This window comes from Mustela erminea, chromosome 5 (assembly GCF_009829155.1).
Source record: "Mustela erminea isolate mMusErm1 chromosome 5, mMusErm1.Pri, whole genome shotgun sequence".
Lineage (NCBI taxonomy): Eukaryota > Metazoa > Chordata > Mammalia > Carnivora > Mustelidae > Mustela > Mustela erminea.
This window is the reverse complement of record NC_045618.1, coordinates 70790292-70808632: the sequence shown is the minus strand read 5'-3', so window position 1 is coordinate 70808632 and position 18341 is coordinate 70790292. Positions and strand designations below refer to the sequence as shown.

Genomic DNA, 18341 nt, shown 5'->3' with positions numbered 1-18341 from the left:
GCAAAAGGAAAGGAAAGGGAAAGGAAAGGAAGAGAAGGGAAGGAAGGGAGAAAGAAAGAAAGAAAGAAAGAAAGAAAGAAAGAAAGAAAGAAAGAAAGAAAGAAAGAAAGAGAGAAAGAAAGAAAGGAGGGAGGGAGGGAGGGAAAAAGGGAGGAAAGGAGGGACAGAGGGAAGAGCTGGAAAGAGACCCTGGCAGGCAGGCTCGAGGAGACAGGATCTCAGAAAGAAAAGAACCAACTGAAGCGGTTGAGTTGGACACTGCCATCACTTTGTCCCACAATGTTTGTGCTGATTCATAGTTAGTTCAGGGTGAGCAGGTAAGGAGCCAAGTAGAGAGAAGAACCTAAGAGTTTAGCAAGCTAACTTTAGCTCTCAGCTGTTGCACAGGGATGAGGAGACAAAAAAAATTGGAGCATGTCTAAAACAGGTACTCTGCCCTGGAAGCTATAAAAGTTCTAATTTAAAATAAAATCTAGTAAGTCAGGGATGTGTTGTAATCTCAGAAGTAACCACTAAAAGAATGAGTAATAATAAGTAATAATAAGGAGGAATTGGAATGATAAAAATATTTGATTTATCCATAATCTCTGGAGACAAAATGCACATTTGAGGTTACCACGGAGAAGGGGAGAGGTAAAAGGGGAGTGACTGCTTAGTGGTATGGGGTTTCCTCTGAAGGCGAGGAGAATGTTTTAGAACTAGAGAGAGTTGGTGATTGTGCAACATTATGAATGTACTAAATTGTTGTTTACTTTATTTTATTTTTTTTTTAAGATTTTATTTATTTATTTGTTAGAGAGAGAGAGAGTGGGAGAACACAAGCAGGCAGAGCAACAGCAGAGGCAGAGAGAGAAGCAGGCTCCCCACTGAGCAAGGAGCCCGATGCAGGACTCGATCCCAGGACCCTGGGATCATGACCTGAGCTGAAGGCAGCGGCTTAACCAACTGAGCCACCCAGGAGTCCCTGTTGTTTACTTTAAAATGGCTAATTTTATGTTATATGAATTTCACATCAATAAAAATTTTTAAATTTGAAAATGTTTAAAATACTTGATTTATCCAAAAGAAGGTTAGGAAAAAGAGAAAAACTAATACAGAACAGATGGAACAAAAGAAAATAAGAAAAATATGACGGTAAAATTAAACCCATTGTATCAATAATTATATAAAATACAATGGTCCTAAAAGGTCAATCAAAAGACAGAAATTATCATAAAACCCAACTATATATGGCTTATAAAAGACATCCTTTTTTTTTAAGTTTTTATTTATTTATTTGACAGACAGAGATCACAAGTAGGCAGAGAGGCAGGCAGAGAGAGAGGAGGAAGCAGACTCCTTGCTGAGCAGAGAGCCTGATGTGGGGCTCGACCCCAGGACCCTGGGAACATAACCTAAGCCGAAGGCAGAAGCTTTAACCCACTCAGCCACTCAGGTGCCCCTAAAAGACATACTTTAAATATCAGAATACAAGGGCAAGAGAAGTAAGGAAAAAGAAATGCCATATAAACATAAACCTAAGGAAAATGGCGGAACTGAACTAATATCAGACAAAGTAGACTTTGAGGCAAGAAACATTACTAGAGATAAGGAGGAATGACTAATAATGATCAAGATTCAGTCCACCATTTGTATGTCTTCTTTGGAGAAGTGTCTGTTCATGTGTTAGCCATCAGGGAGATTCAAATCAAAGCCACACTGAGATACCACCTCACACCAGTTAGAAAGGCCAAAATTAACAAGACAGTAAACAAAAAGTGCTGGAGAGGATGTGGAGAAAGGGCAACCCTCTTACACTGTTGGTGGGAATGCAAGTTGGTGCAGCCACTTTGGAAAACAGTGTGGAGATTCCTTAAGAAATTAAAAATAGAACTACCCTATGACCCTGCAATTGCACTACTGGGTATTTACCCCAAAGATACAGATGTAGTAAAAAGAAAGACCATCTGTACCCCAATGTTCATAGCAGCAATGGCCACAATTGCCAAACTGTGGAAAAAGCCAAGATGCCCTTCAACAGACGAATGGATAAGGAAGATGTGGTCCATATATACAATGGAGTATTATGCCTCCATCAGAAAGGATGAATACCCAACTTTTGTATCAACATGGATGGGACTGGAGGAGATTATGCTGAGTGAAATAAGTCAAGCAGAGAGAGTCCATTATCATATGGTTTCGCTTATTTGTGGAGCGTAACAAATAACACGGAGGACATGGGGAGATGGAGAGGAGAAGGGAGTTGGGGGAAATCGGAAGGGAAGACAAACCATGAGAGACTATGGACTCTGAGAAACAAACTGAGGGTTTTGGAGGGCGGGGGGTGGGGGGCTGGGTGAGCCTGGTGGTGGGTATTAAAGAGGGTATGTAATGCATGGAGCACTGGGTATGGCTCATAAACAATGAATCTTGGAACACTGAAAAAATAAAATAAGATTTAAAAATAAATAACTTAAATAAATAAACAAAACAAAAGCAAAAAAGATTCAGCCCCACCAGGGGGCTTGGGTGGCTCAGTCAGCTAAGCATCTGTCTGCCTTTGGCTCCGGTCATGATTCCTGGTGGGGGTCATGAGATCTAGCCCTACATTAGGCTCATTGCTCAGTGGGAAGCCTCCTTCTCCCTGTGTCTGCTGCTCCCCCTGCTTGTGTGTGCACTCTCTCTCTCTGTCATAAATAAACAAAATCTTTAAAAAAAATAAATAAAGATTCAGCCCCCCAGGAGGCCATAGAATTCTAAATTCGATTGTATCTCATAGCACAATTTCAAGAATATGAAGCAAAACTTGGCAGAATTTAAAAATATGTATGCACTCCAGAGTTATGATGGAAGATTTAATATGCCTCTCAGTAACTGACAGAACAAGCAGGAAAAAAAATCACAAAAATATCCAATATCTGAATACTACAATATACAAACTTGATCTAATTAATTCACAAAGAATGTTGGCACCCAACAACTTTCGGACCCACATGTTTCTCTAAGTTTACCAAACATTTACATTTATCAAAATTAATCATTCATGGGGCCATAAAGCCAGTTTTGACGCAATCCAAAGAACTGAAATCCTATTATGTCCTCTGACCACAGCAGAATGAAGGTAAAACCAATAACAAAAAGATAACAAGAGAATCCCCCGCTGTTTGAACATTAAGTGATGTGCTTCTAAAACGAGAAGGCTAGAACAGATGCTCTTGAGGATCCTTCCAAGGTCTGAGGGTCTCTGAGTCTGGGCACCTCATTTGCCAAGTTCCTGCTTCATACTAAGCAGAGAAGCTCCTATGGCAATTTTTCTCCTGTCTTCAGGGGCTAATGGGATTGTCAGCCTTTGTCTCATTCTTTCTAAGAGGCAGTGAAAGAAAGTCCCTGGGCAGAGTGGGACGAGCTCCCACTTGCTCTCTGTCCTCCCTCCGCCTCCCAGGGTTCTGCAGACGGCATTCAGGCAACCAGTAACCATTTTTCCCAATGTGGGCATGCATCACATCACCAGGGAATCCTCCACAGACCTTCCAGTTCTACCAGCCCTATGGTGGCAGCCACCCCATTTCTGAGGCTGCTCACAGGAGGGGCAGCAGCAACTACCTGGACAGTGGTGCCTGAACTATGTACAGACAACTCAGACAGAATCCAAAGGGACCAGAGACCAACAGCTTAGGGACATTATTATTTTCTGAACCCTCTGAGCTGGGCCACTTGGGCCCACCTTGTCTGGGCTCTGAAGGTGGCTGAAAGCAAGTCATACAAAATTGGCATTCCCTGATTGGAGGATCAGTAGGGCTGGAGGAGACTAGCTCCTAAACTGACAAGAGCTCTTTCAGTCTCTTGTCTAGCCTTGCCACGTGCTTATTTACTAGGAAAGACTAAAAACTCTTTCACACTGGGATAAACATGACTGATTGGACAGTCATCTATACCTCATTCATTCAACATACATCTATTAAGCTCTTACTACCTGCCAGGTACTGTGCCAACACTACAGTGGCAAAAAAGAATCATACAAATTTGTAACTAGGGAATTAAGCTTTAAAGCATTAGAGAAAGTCTTTTCGGGGGTATTCACTGGGACTATTCCAGTGGATGAGTCTGAAGTCCGACATGTTTCTGAAATTGGAGCCTGAGCTGGGGCCAATCCTGGAGCTTAGAGGGGGTCAGGGTTTATAGCTCCATAGTAAAAATCAAGGAGTGGCTTTCCCCCAACACTGCCTCTAGCACTAGAGCCCCTGTATCCTAAATTACAGGATGCAGATGTTTCTGGACCCCTCAAAGCAGACATAAGGATATGGGGCATGTGCACTTAGTAACAACAGGCCAAGCCACTGTGAACCACAGACTCACGTGACTGGCATTATAACAGAGCTTCCTGGTGCTATGGGTTGTGCTGAGGCTGGTGAGGGCTCAGGCGTCATTCTCAGACAGCACTGTATTTGCATTTTCACAGATGGACAACATGAGCCGTGGGACAATGTGGGAGGAGACTGATGCTTGAAGTGATGGCTGTGAGGACTGGTGTGGGGAGAGGGTACTATGGAGTCCAGATGGCTCGGTAGGCAGCAAGGGACCTCAGCCTTCCATGGAGGTCTACTGGGCCAGCTGGGGGCTTCCCTGCAGGTAGCTGTGGTGTCTGATGCACTTCACCCAGCTGCCCCTCAGTAGCTCCCTACCCAAACCTCTGCCTCCCAGCTCCTGGTGTACCTGTGGCTCAGCACTCAGAGACCGGGGCCTGCACAGATTACCACCAAGCTGACCTCCTTAGCTCTGGAGCCAGGCTACCGTCTGGACCACAAAGCTGACCTGCAGCTTTGATGCCCAGAAGAGGTGCCTGGCAGTACCAAGTGGTCCAAAAGGGTAGCCCAAACCTGGCTTCTTGGTGCCAAACCTTACTCGCAGCATAATGCAAGAGTGGCAATGTTCTGAAATAGGGGGGAAAAATGGATTTCCTTTTCTTTAGAGAAGGAATCCTTTGGGACAATCTAAGGGGAAGAAAATTAACAATTTTTACATACCTGCCATGCAATTCAAATATGGATTCACCAACGGTTTCCAGTTTTACAGAAAGGGAAACTGAGGCCTCAAATATTAATTATGCAACTTGCCCAAAGTCACAGCATTGTTGAGGGGTGGGGCTGGAAATCAAACTCAGGTCTCTTTAATGGACAGAACATAAAGGCATGGAGGCCAAGGTGGTGATGTGGGAAAGAGAATATGTGGAAAGGACAGAGCTGGGTAGGAAAGCAAGGCACTAGGCACAAGGGTTTTTTTGTTTTGTTTTAAGCATAAACTTCTAAAAGAAAGGAATGTACGTACAGGATATGTGACATTTCTGGTAGGCTTTCAAAAAATAATAGATTGTTCCCCTCCCCCATGGGACCATCCCCAGTCTAAGTCTAAATACTGGAGCCTGTGATGGAACTGGCATGCAGCCTTGGACAAGCCACTTAATCCTTTGGAAAGAGGGAGACTGCAGATAGCCCAGAAGTGCACTGATAGAGGGAGGAAACTAGAGGCTGCTGGCGTGAATGACAGAGGCCCCTAACATGGATGTGGGGATGCAGAAAGGCAGAGGGAAACAAACAGAGGTCTGGAAAAGGGCAGTGGGGGCCAATGGCCACACCCATCCACCTGGGAGGCCTGGGATCAGGGGGAGCATGCTCATTATAATCTCCATGTTGCTAAGACCTCATCAGATGCCACCACTGTCCCTGGCAGGGCCTGGGGCCTAGAAATTGTCCAGTGATGAGTTAAGAAAAGAGATGGAATTGTGCTCAACTGGGAAAGGTAGGCTTCTAAAAGGTTCCTAAAAGGCTGGTGTCTCTGGAACAGAGTACATGCTCAATATGTATTTACAGAATGGATTAATACATCAGGATATCTAGTTTCTGACCCAACTCTGCGTCTCCATGAATCGAAACAAATCAAATTAACCTCTCTGGGTCTCCACAACTGAAGAACTTGGACCAGACAACCTCTAGCTCTGGTGTTCTAGGGCCTCACTGGCCAGGGTGACCCTCTCATGAAGGAGAGTGGGGTTGACACAATAGGCCATGGAGTCTGGACACCAGCCCAGGGGCTAGGAACCCTCTCTGAAGGAGTACAGGAGACAATGCAGAAAATGTATCTCATCTTTCTCATTCTCTCTCTCTCTCTCTCTCTCTCACACACACACACACACACAGACATACACATGCACTCCACTCCCTCTCATCTCCCCTCTCAACCTTACCAGCCTGGCAAAGGTTTCAGCATGGTATGTCTGCTTAGGAAGGCCTGACCCCAAGCCTCCAACAATCAACAATGCCTCAAAGACTCCCGTGTAGGTGATCCTATGTTCCAATTGAATATGAGATCCATTTCCCTGCTTCTCCTCCTGCATCTCATCCTTCATCTGTGCTACCACTCATCAAACCTCCCATAGCGCCAGAGGAGCATGGGCACAGGCTCTAACCTCAAACTCCCTCCCCGACACTTAGAAGCTGCTTGACTTTGGGCAGCCATTTAGTCATTCTTACTCAGTTCCTCATCTGTGAAATTAGGTAATAATGCCTACCCGTGGGCTTTTTGCAAAAATTAACTGAGAGAGTGAACATTAGAAACCCTGCATGCTGCAATGGGGGTACTGCAATTGGAGAGGGAGACTGGGCTCAACTCCCAAAACAGCAAGGACAAGTAAGGATTTACAGCCAATGAGCAGAGTGAGGAGTCAGTGGATGGAAAAATACTAAGAGGAGACATCACAGGGAGGAGATTCTTGCTAAACTGACTTAACAGGATTCTTCCTGAAGACAGGTCAGGGTGATCAGATACCAAGGGTGTGGGGAATAAAGAATTTGATCATGTATCAAGGGTGATCACATATCACGGACGGGGGATTTCTTTAAACTGACTCGGCAAGATTCAGGGTTCTAAAACTGGGTTTGGCAAGAACAAGACACAGAAACCCAAGGTCAAGGCCTAACTGAACAGAGGGCTCAGAGGAGCCTGACCACAATTAGGTCAATAAGCGTCTTGGTCACCTGCTGTGATGGTCCAGCTACCAGCTATCAAGCAAGACCTTGGGACTTAATGTTCTCGATTTTCAAAATAATCCTGGAAGGCAGGGATTGGAATCATCAGCCCTGTTTCTCTGGTCAGGAAATGAAGGCACCAACAGGTTAATTATCTCGCCCAAAGTCAGACTGCTAGTCAATGAGAGAACTGGGACTGGAACCCGGAAAGTCTGGCTCCAAAGCCCAAAGCCAACTGACATGGCTTCTCATTTCGTTCATTCTCTGATGGATTTCATGCTTAGTTACTCCCTCTACCACCAGTTTGGGGCACAGAGACCCAAAAAGACAGAACTCTCATCCCATCCTGCTTTATGAAAGACCTCCCTTCACATCCTTAATATGTACTTTGGGGCTGAGAAAGATAAGCCATTGTGATGATTGTTCCATAATGTGATTTGACCAACAAAAACATTGGTACACAAAAGAAGAAACCAGAGTAGATTTCTGCATTAGTTTCTATTTTTGTTGTGTTCTGCTTTTGTTTGATAATAAGAGGGAAGAGACTGAGCCTGAGCACTCATCTGCAGCAAGAATTTTTTATTACCAGGGCCTGGAAAACAAAACGAGTTTTAATTTCTTCCAATTTTATTTCAACTTTGCCAGTGGACATCTGTGCTCATGGGCTTGGAAGCCATGTATTACACGGCTAACACTTTCCAATAATTTTCTTTTGATAATTTCCTCTGACAGTGTTGAAAAAAAGGGGGGGCAAACATGGATTAAATATCACATGACAATACTTTCCCAATTCTATGTGGCAAATTGACACTTTTCTTTTTCTATCAAGATAAGAGGGAGGAAAAAAATGATTCAATAGGAAAAGCAGCAGGCTAAGCATCAGGGAACTTGGGCTCTCATTCTGGCTACCTACTCCATAGCTGTGTGACCTGAGGTGGATGACTTTGCCTCTCTGGGTGTCTGTTTCCAAAATGGGGAAGGAGATGTTTAGAAGACCTGGCCCCAAACACTCTCCCAGCTCTGAAATTTCCTGAGTGATAAAAGATAGTACCAAGAGACCTTTACTGTGTAAGCATCATTTTGGTTTGGGGTCAATCTTGAGTTAACCTGTGGCCACCACAGCAGGGGAGAACCACAATTAACTGTGCACACTTATGAGCATTAAAAAAGGGCAACATTTGGGATGCCTAAGTGGCTCAGTGGGTTAAGCATCTGCCTTCAGCTCAGGTCATGATCCCAGGGTCCTGAGATCGAGTCCCCCATTGAGCTCCTTGAGCCTGCTTCTCCCTCTGCCTGCTTTCCTGTTCTGCCTGCAGTTCTCCATGCATCTGCTCTCTCTCTCTCTCTCTCTGACAAATAAATTTTTAAAAAATCTTAAAAAAAAAGGGCAACATTTATTCCAGGGATCCCACATAACAGACAACTTAAGTGAGGACACCTGGCTGAGCAAGGAGACAATAGGGAGTAGCAGGGACAGTGGTGAACAGTGTCTTTGAAGGTGGAAGCTGTGAAAATGCAGGCCCTGTATGACCAGAGTTTGATTTTTCAAGAGAAGAGGGAAGCCTAGATTTTTGTAGATTTCCCACATTTTAAAACAGTACTGGAACCCAGTTAGTAGACCCTATGTCACATGTGCTAGATTAGATCTCCATGCCTTCCTCTTGGCTCCCAGAGTGCTCTGCACTTCCTCTTTCAGGCAGACCACCAGCCTATTTATTCATCTGTCTCTTTGCTGGGCTCAGAACATTTGTGAAAGTCATAGGTTCTATGTCAGTCCTGATTAGCACACTGTCAATAGTAAATGGCTTAAAATGTTCTTATTATTTACAACTAAAGCCTCACAAAATGCCACAGGCTGCATGGCTCAAACATTAGAATTTTCTTTTTCTCAATTCTGGAGGCTGGAAGGTCGAAGGTCAAGGTTCCAGCAGGGTTTAGTTTTGGGGGAGGCCTCTCTTCAGGAGCTGCAGATAACCACCTGCTTGCTACCTCCTCACCTGGCCTTTCCTCGGTGCATAAGCTAAGAGAGTAAGCAAGCCATCTCCAATTCCTTCTGAAATGGACACTAATCCTATTGGATCAGGGCCCTACCCTATAAGACCTTATTGAATTACTTCCTTAGAAGCCCCATCTCCAAGTACAACCTCACTGAGGGTTAGGGCTTCCACATATGAATTTGGAAGGGGGTTTGGGAGGGCACAAACATTTGTTCTGTAACACTCACCTAATTCTAATCCACAAGAATTGATGGAGGGGTTGGGAGAGAGAAAGAACAAGAAGCTGAGTCCAGGGGTTGAGGGGGATAGAAGATGCAGAGCCTCTCTGCCAAGCTTGCCTCTGCCTTTGCCCTTTCCCAGTGGCCCGCACTTCCTTGAGCTACAGAAGACAGCCCTTACTCCACCTTGCTGATGCTCCTCCCTTCTCTGCTCTCCCATTACCCACCGAGCTGAGTGAAGGGCTCTCACAGGACTATGACCTGAGCTCTTCCTACAAGCTAATACACATGCAAAACTGGCTGGGCCACCGCCAGCATCCGCATGCATCATCTCCCTTCTTTACCACAAGCCTGTGAGAAAGAAAGCATTATCTTGGGACGCCTGGGTGGCTCAGTTGGTTAAGCGGCTGCCTTCGGCTCAGGTCATGATACCAGCGTTCTGGGATTGAGTCCCACATCGGGCTCCTTGCTCGGCGGAGAGCCTGCTTCTCCCTCTGCCTCTGCCTCTGCCTGCCATTCTGTCTGCCTGTGCTCGCTCTCTCCCCCCATCTCTCTCTGATAAATGGATAACATCTTTAAAAAAAAAAAAAAAAAGAAAGCATTATCTTCACACTCCTAATGAGAAAACTTGGGTCCATGCAGGTGGAGTAACAGGTCCAAGGTCTCATGGCTTGTAACTGGCAGGGCCCAGACCCAAACTCCAGTCTGCTTGGCAACCATACCCCTGCTCCCCACCTTGAGCATCACTGCTTTTCTGCCACCCATCTATCCACCAGATGTCCTGTCCTTGACCGAGAACTTTCAGGTGTTAAGAGCCTGCACCTGAACCTCAAACTGACACCTACCAGGAGTCAATCCCTCAATCCCTCACCTTCCCCAGACTCTTCCCTTTCCAAAGGAAGACACCTCACAGCCCAGCTGATCATTATTTCCCCTCAGAGTCAGCCTTAGCATGCTGCAGGTAGGAAATGATCCATGGGGAATAGTTTCTGGGGTCCCAGCAAGACCCCCTCCCACAGAAGTGGTTTCTTAACATGCTGCTTTCTGATGCTTGAAATTCCACTTTTTTAGCTTCCTAAGTCAATCCCTGATAATGAAGTGTGGCTAATTATCAGAATTATTCAGGAAATCCTTTTTTAAAATATGAAAATGTTCATTGGTTTTCCTCCTGTTAATAAAAGAAACAAATTTTTTTGGTAAAAATTTGAACAACATATAAAGATACAAGGAAGAGAATAAAACTCACCTGAAATTCCACCTTGCAATAATTACCACTGACACATCTGTGACCATAAATTCATATATTTCTTTAGGAAGACATATTATACATGCATATAAGTTTTATGTGGTCATCACACCCATGCTGTTTTTTATTGCTACCTCTTTAAATGTAGTATTGGGGAGGGTTACCTTTTTTCCACCTCTGTCCCCTTACTCAGCTAACATCTGTTCTCTGTATTCATCAATCACATGATAAATACGCAGACAGGCACAGGTTGATGATGACAATAATAAGAAGTTTAAAAGGGAGACAGATTATCCTTTGATTTATCCTTTAAAAAAAAGAATCATATACATTTCTCTGACTTTTGATTTTCTCATTTAATAATATCTCATAGGCATATCTCTTAGTCATCTTTTCTAAAACTATAGAACATCCCATATTGTTGATAATTACAATCCATTAAATTATTCCCTTATTGGTGGGAACTTCATATCCTATTTTTGTCACTATGAATAACATTGCAGTAAACATCCTAGGATGTATCAATCCATACACCCTGCTTTTATTCTATGAAAGAGAGACTCTGGAATGGAACTGTTAGGTTGAAATAATGTGTTTTTTATTTTCATTGCTAATTCCAAAATGTTGCAGCAATCTACATCTCTCCCAACTGTGTGGAACCATATCCTCTATTGCTTCCCACAGGTAGTAAGTATTACCAGGCTTTAATGTCTCTTAATCCAATAGGTGGAAACTGAACACCCATTGTCACCTGTTTTTGCATTTCTCTCTCTACCAGAGAGGTTGAGCATCTTTACTGTTCATGAGTCATTTGGGTTTGCACTTCTAGAAACATTCTGTCCTTATTCTCTGCCCATTTTTGGTTAGGTTGTTTGCCTTATTATTATCCATTAGAAATTAATCCACTGGGATGGAGACAGGCTACCAGTTCACCTAACCCCTTTCTTTATCCTCCCCAGAGCAGGCAGACAACACGTGCCACCCTCTCTGGTGCTCAGACATCACCACAGGCTGAGTTCCAGCTGGTGAAGTATAGGGAAAGCACTGCGCTCTACTCCCAGGCCCAGCCCACAAAACTGCCCCCTTGTAAGCCTCCCTAACCGCCTTTCCCCAACAGCTTTAAAGAAATGTATTAAAGTCAGAGGCTCATAGAATGGAGGGAGCCTGGATTCCTGGAAAAGAGCTACAAGTCAAACAGGATTACCCACCATGGACCACTTATGAGCGAGAAATTCATTTCTATTGTGTTAAGCCGTAGAGGATGGTGGGTTGCTATGTACAACAGTCAGTGCTGCCCTAACTAATTCACCCACCACCTGTCATGTGTTGTACAACTTTCCTCCCCAAATTATCATTTGAGTATCCACTTTGCTGGTAGTAAAATGTAAATTTCAAAATGTCCATATTTTCTTGTACTCCTGGATTTGATAGTATCTGTATTTTCTGTCTAAAATGGTCTCTTGGAAGCTTTTCAGAGATACTAAGATCCATCCTAGAAAATTCTGCTATAAGCAAATTGGAGTGGAGCCAGAAAATCTAGATATTTTTAAAGCTCCCTGGAGGATTCCGCTATTTTCCCAGGATTGAGAGTGATGCTTAGGCCATTAAGGTTGGCAGCTCTTGCCGCAGTAGGAGTAACTCTGTGGTCATGACTAGCCTTATCACCCACTGATGTCTCTGAGAAGCAGCTTACCTGTCTTCTAAAAGCAGATTCCTACAAGCATCTGGAGAGAGCCTAACCTGAAGCTATTTGTTACCCATCATTATGGGGAGGTCCTGGGTTCAAATCCTGACTCCATTTGCTATTACATGCTCTTGGGCAAGAAACTCAACTTCACAGGACCTCCCTTCTCCTTCCCCACAAAATGGGAGGTGATTATAATTCCTACTTTGTGATATGAAAGTGACTTTAACTTTCAGGGTTAAGGGAAAAATAAAGAAACATGTAAGAAGGGACGCCTGGGTGGCTCAGTTGGTTAAGCAGCTGCCTTCGGCTCAGGTCATGATCCCAGCGTCCTGGGATCGAGTCCCACATCGGGCTCCTTGCTCAGCAGGGAGCCTGCTTCTCCCTCTGCCTCTGCCTGCCATTCTGTCTGCCTGTGCTCGCTCTCTCCCCCTCTCTCTCTCTGATAAATAAATAAAATCCTAAAAAAAAAAAAAAAAAAAGAAACATGTAAGAATACTTAATCGTAGACTTGGTACATGGGAATAGCCCAAGAAACTGTTATTATTAACTCAAGATTATAGAGACAGTAAATACTTTATCTATATACCTTACCTATATATATATATATATATGCACTATATATATACATATGTATACACAGATATATATAGTGAGAGAGAGAAAAAATACATATACACAATTAAGAACACTTTAGCTTTATAAGCATAGAAATATTCCAGAAATTCTCTGAATCTCTCAAAGCTTGCTTAGTTCTATGTGCATTGTATTAGCATATTTGTGTATGTGTGTATGTGTGTATGTGTGTGTGTGTGTGTGTGTGTGTGCATTTATGAGGTGTGGTGTGTTGATGTATTTGTGTGTGTATGTATTTGTGTGTGTATGTGCACACGCACATGTACAAAAAACATTAGGTTAAGCATAAGGACTGAAAGCTTGTCAAAAAAAATTGTGGATGCTGCAACAATGATTCATGAATAATTATTCAGAGTGGTTTCTGACTAAATTGACAGAAAAATAGCTGGTGAAATTAAGTTGAGAGAACTGAAATCTATTGGGGGCCAAGGCCAAAACTGTGCCAGGCCATGCGCTAAGGGTGTTATTTGCTCTCTCATTCACCCCTTAAATAAGCCCATGAAATTGTGTGTTATTATTCTCACTTATATGATGAGAAAACCAGGGCTCAGAGAGGCTAAGTAAGTTGCCCACAGTCACAGAGCTAGGTAAGGATGGAGTTAGGATGTGCTCACAAATGCAAGTTTCTTTAGGGGATAATGAAATTTTTCTAAAATGAGATTATGGTGATGCTTGCACAACTTTCTGAATACATAAAAAAACTGTCATTACACATTTCAAAATGGTGAATTTTATGGCATATAAATTATATCTCAATAGAGCTATTTTTTTAAAAAAAGTGCACCCAGGTCTGCCTGACTCCAAAACCAGAGTTGTGTAAATGTTTTCTGGTCTAAAAACCTGCCTTTCGTGGGCATTGCTTTGTTGATGTCCAGACAGCCCCCTTCTCCCAACACCACAAAGTAGCTGTCAAAACCCCACAGGCCTACAGGAGGGGCAGGATGGATAAATAAAACTAAAACTGGCCTATGGCCTCTCAGGCCAGATGGTCAGCAAAACCACATGGAGGCCAGGGGTGAGAGTCAAAGTCAAGAATTAGAGTGGGGTGTGTGGGAGAGTGGTGGCCAGGGCAGATGGTTGCACACTCACCACAACTGCCACAAATCCTCTGCCATCCATTTACAATGCGGGCTTGCTAGCCTCAGTTTAAAACTCAAATCAGATCTTGTGGATCCCACCACAGTTCTCCTTTGTCTTCGGAGTTACACACGAAGCCTTCAGTATGTAACCCAAACCCAAATCCCTCAAGACCCAAGGCCACATATTCCCTTGCACCCTAGTCACCCCCAAGACAGCCATAGTCAGTCCCTCAACTGTAAGTGGACATTCAGGTCTTCATGCTTATGCCCCGACACTGCCCCTTGTCTAACTAAAGGATCCCACCCAATACTGGATTCCATTTTAACGTTTTCTCTGTGGTCTTCTTCTGCCTTCTGTCTCTCAGGGCCCCCACCTCCTAGCTCTCCACTTAGATTTCCTTCATATCCTTTTCACATGAGATTGTCACCATTTTCTTCTTGCCATCTCCCCCCTCTCTGCAGCCCTACCACTACAGATCCACACAGCCAACCGACCACTTAGCCACTCCACTTGGGAGGGGCACAAACACTGTTTTGGGTTGAACTGGGTCCTCCAAAAAGACAATGTTGAAGTGCTAACTAACCCTAGGCCACTGTGAGTATGATCTTATTTGGAATAGGTCCTCTATAGATGGAATAGTTAGGATGAGGTTGTACTGGCTAGAGTGGGCCCTACCTCCAATTTGACAGATGCACTTACAAAAGGAGGAGACACAGAAACATAGACACAGTGAGAATGGCATGTGATGATGAAGGCAGAGATTGGAGTGATGCAGCTACAACCCAGAGAAGGCCAGAGATTAACCATCAGAAACTGGAAGAGCCTTCACAGGAGCATGACCCTGCCAATACCTTGATTTCAAATTTCCAGCGTCTAGAACTGTGAAAGAAAAAATTTCTGTTGCTTTAAGCCACCCGGTTTGTAGTAACTTATTACAGCAGCCCTAATAAGTTCATACAAACATTTTATACCTACATCAAGGTGAAGGGTAGCAGAATAGGCCACTTCAAAATAATGCCACTTTGACATAAGGATTATTTTGAGCTGAAAGCAATTGAGAAGAAGCAGATACAATATTTCCTCTATTTGTCCAAACACCGGACATAAATCTGTAAAGGTGTCTCTCCCCTCCTCTCTACCAGGATGGATTAAAGTTCATCACCAAAGACAACTCTAGACCCTCACCCACTCAGAGATGGCAGTAAGGAACCTATATAACAAATTAATAACTGGCCCTTATCTTCTACTAATTACTCATATATTTGCCTTTCTACAACTTGTTGCCTTAGAAACTCAAAGTCCTTTCCCTTTGTCTTGTCACTTCTCTGAAAACTTTATTGGTTTTCTTTTTGTTTCTTTGTTTGTTAAGATGGTATATAAGCCCAAGTTCTACCCACTCTTTTGAGTTACTCACCTCTGGGTACTCCCATGTGTATGTGTAATTTCTCATGTCAATAAATGTCTGTTTGTTTTTCTCTTGTTAATCTGTCTTGTCCCAATGTAAGTCACAGGTCCCCAGCCAATGAACCTAAAATGGGTAGAGAGGAAAAAGATTCTCTCCTCCTCTAGAAAGGCCAAATCTGATTTCATGATCTTGTCTCCAAACTAGCCTCTTCCACTACTTTTAGCACACCTAACCCTGTTACATTAGCCTGCATTCAAAAACAAGGTGGCCAACTTCCTCACCTCCGTATTCCCATTTCCAATTCATCACTGAGTCTTGTTGACTTTATCTGCTAAATATCTTTGGAACCTGCTGCCTTCTCTCCAGCTCCACTGCACCAACCTCGTTTATCATTTCTCACTGGACTACTGGCCTCCCCACACACATTCTTGTTCCTCAAGTCTTTCTCCACACTGAAGCCATGAGGTTATTGAAAAAGAACTCTGACAATGGGTCTCCATACCAGTTTAAAACACTTCCTGGCTTCCCATTACTCCTTGGGAAGAAAACAATACTTACCCTTCCAGCAGCACAGTGGGTGTCACCTTCTGTCTCCCTCTAAGATCAGCTGCTTTTTGACCTTTTGGGCAATTTTAATACACCCCACTCACCCCCTCCACCACAGACCTTTTATATCCACCTCTCCAATTCACAACTCCCAGCAACATTTCTTAAATCCCTTTTTTGTCCCCTCTCTTCCGCCAAACATACTCAAGAGCTTCTAATTTGCCATATGCCTGTTTGGCCCAACATGTTGGACATGTTGTTTCTTTTCCTCCTCTCTCTTTGCACTTTACTAAACAAACCAATTTCAGTTTCCCAGCTAAACTCTTCCCCTGCACACTCCAGTCTTTCAACAGCATGAAAGTCCTGAAATCCTTCTAACAAATGGAAATTTCCTAATCATGGGAGTAGGGAGAGAAAGGGCAAGAAGGGACATAGGGATCAAAAGTTAATGCATAAAGGCAGCATTATCTGAACCAAGAAGAGATGAGGAAATATTCAAGTCTAAGTGTCTTTTAAGATGTGGTGAAGAGGAAAAGCAATAAATGCTTGCTTTTAGGAAATGCTTTTAGGAAAATGTCTACATTTTGATCTGACCCTAAAATGCTGAATATTCAAAAAGGTCCTAACTCTATGATCCACGTGGAGAGACTATGACATAGATACACACAAAACCATGACCAGGTAGATAGGATACCACAGAGTGTTCTCATGTTCGGGAGCCAGTGGCTGGAGAGACAAATTCCAAGAAAGGAGGGCAAGCATGGGGAAGAGTGGTGAGCTGACATATTATGTGTCGACAGAGCCAGGCATGAAAGATGGTGAGTGATAAGCAACACTGACAAAGAGAGCTAAATTTTTGTGATTTTTCTGAAGGTTAATGAGTCATGAGTCAACCATTTCCAAGTAAACATTTCAAGCTGCATTTCTAGGGCTTTGGGCAGTAATAAAAATGAAGGAGTAACATCTGCATTTTCATTCAATTTTACTTTATTTTAGACATAACTCCAGACTTGTAGAAAAGTTGCAAGAATAGCTAGTTATTTTGTACAATATCCTCAATTTGGGTTTGTCTGATGCTTTGTCATCATTAGATTCAGATTATGTCATTTCGGTAGGAATGCCATATAAATGGTGCTGAGCCCTTCTCATGTCTCCTATCAGGAGGAGGTATGTTTAAATTTGCAAATAAAATATAACATAATATGGAGGGATTATTCTCTGAATAACTGTGTAGAGATTATGTTTACTATAAAAATGAGAACAAACTGTGCCTAGAGGAACCATAGTAGGAACAATTGTGAGCAATGAAGGTGTTTTGCGAGATGACACCAAAGCCTGAAGTTGTTTTCTTCCTGTCTACAGAAATTTTTCTGTGTATTTAAGACCTGAGTCCATGTATTTAAGGCCCTTAAAATTTTTTAAATCATGTAATTTAAAAAACAAGTCTTTATGATATATCCATAAAATAGAATGCTATGCATCAATAAAATGATGAGAAGATAAGAATCATATGAATAGACATGAAAAGATGTCCAGAGTAGGTTTTATTTTTTGTTGTTGTTTTTCTTTTTTTTCTTTTTTTTTTTTTTTTTTTGGTAGGCTCTATACCTCACATGGGTCTCAAACTCACAAACCGGAGATCAAGAGTTGCATGCTCCACCGACAGAGTCAGCCAGGCACCCCCAGAATAGGTTTTTAAAAGCAGGGTACAGGGGCGCCTGGGTGGCTCAGTGGGTTAAGCCGCTGCCTTCGGCTCAGGTCATGATCTCAGGGTCCTGGGATCGAGTCCCGCATCGGGCTCTCTGCTCAGCAGGGAGCCTGCTTCCTTCTCTCTCTCTCTCTGCCTGCCTCTCCATCTACTTGTGATTTCTCTCTGTCAAATAAATAAAATCTTAAAAAAAAAAAAAAAAACCACTTTAAAAGCAGGGTACAAAGCAGAAATGACAGAAACCGTCAACAAAACTAAAAGACAACCTACCAAATGGGAGAAGATATTTGCAAATGACATACCTACTAACCAGTTTATATTCAAAATATATAAAAAACTTACACAATTCAATACCCAAAACAAAAAAAATCCAATTAAAAATGTGCAGAAGACATGAACAGACATTTTTCCAAAGAAGACATACAGATAGCCAATAGACACATGAAAAGATATTCAACATTACTCATCATCAGGGAAATACAAACCAAAACTACAATGAGATATCACTTTACACCCAAGAGAATGGCTAAAATCAACAACCCAAGAACCAAAATGTGTTGGTGAGAATGTGGAGAAAGGGGAACCCTCTTGCACTGTTGGTGGGAATGCAAACTAGTGCAGTCACTCAGGAAAACAGTATGGAGAGTCCTCAAAAAGTTAAAAATAGAACTACCCTATGATCCAACAATTGCATTACTGGGTATTTACCCAAGGAGCACAAAATATTAATTCAAAGGGATCCATGCATCCTGATGTTTATAGCAGCATTATCAAACTATGGAAACAGGCCAAGTGCCCATTGACTGATGAATGGATAAAG

The 18341-nt window shown here is 42.9% G+C and overlaps 1 long non-coding RNA gene across 2 annotated transcripts in view; it reads right to left on the bottom strand.

Annotated features, from left to right (window-relative positions):
* LOC116591069 overlaps positions 1-18341 on the bottom strand; it is a 172558-nt gene that overhangs the window by 132352 nt on the left and 21865 nt on the right. The window contains exon 3 of one of the 2 annotated variants that reach the window (XR_004285833.1): positions 15277-15390. The exons of the other annotated variant lie outside the window; for it this stretch is intronic. This is a non-coding gene — a long non-coding RNA (uncharacterized LOC116591069). The remainder of the gene's footprint in view (positions 1-15276; positions 15391-18341) is intronic. 2 annotated transcript variants of the gene reach the window in all.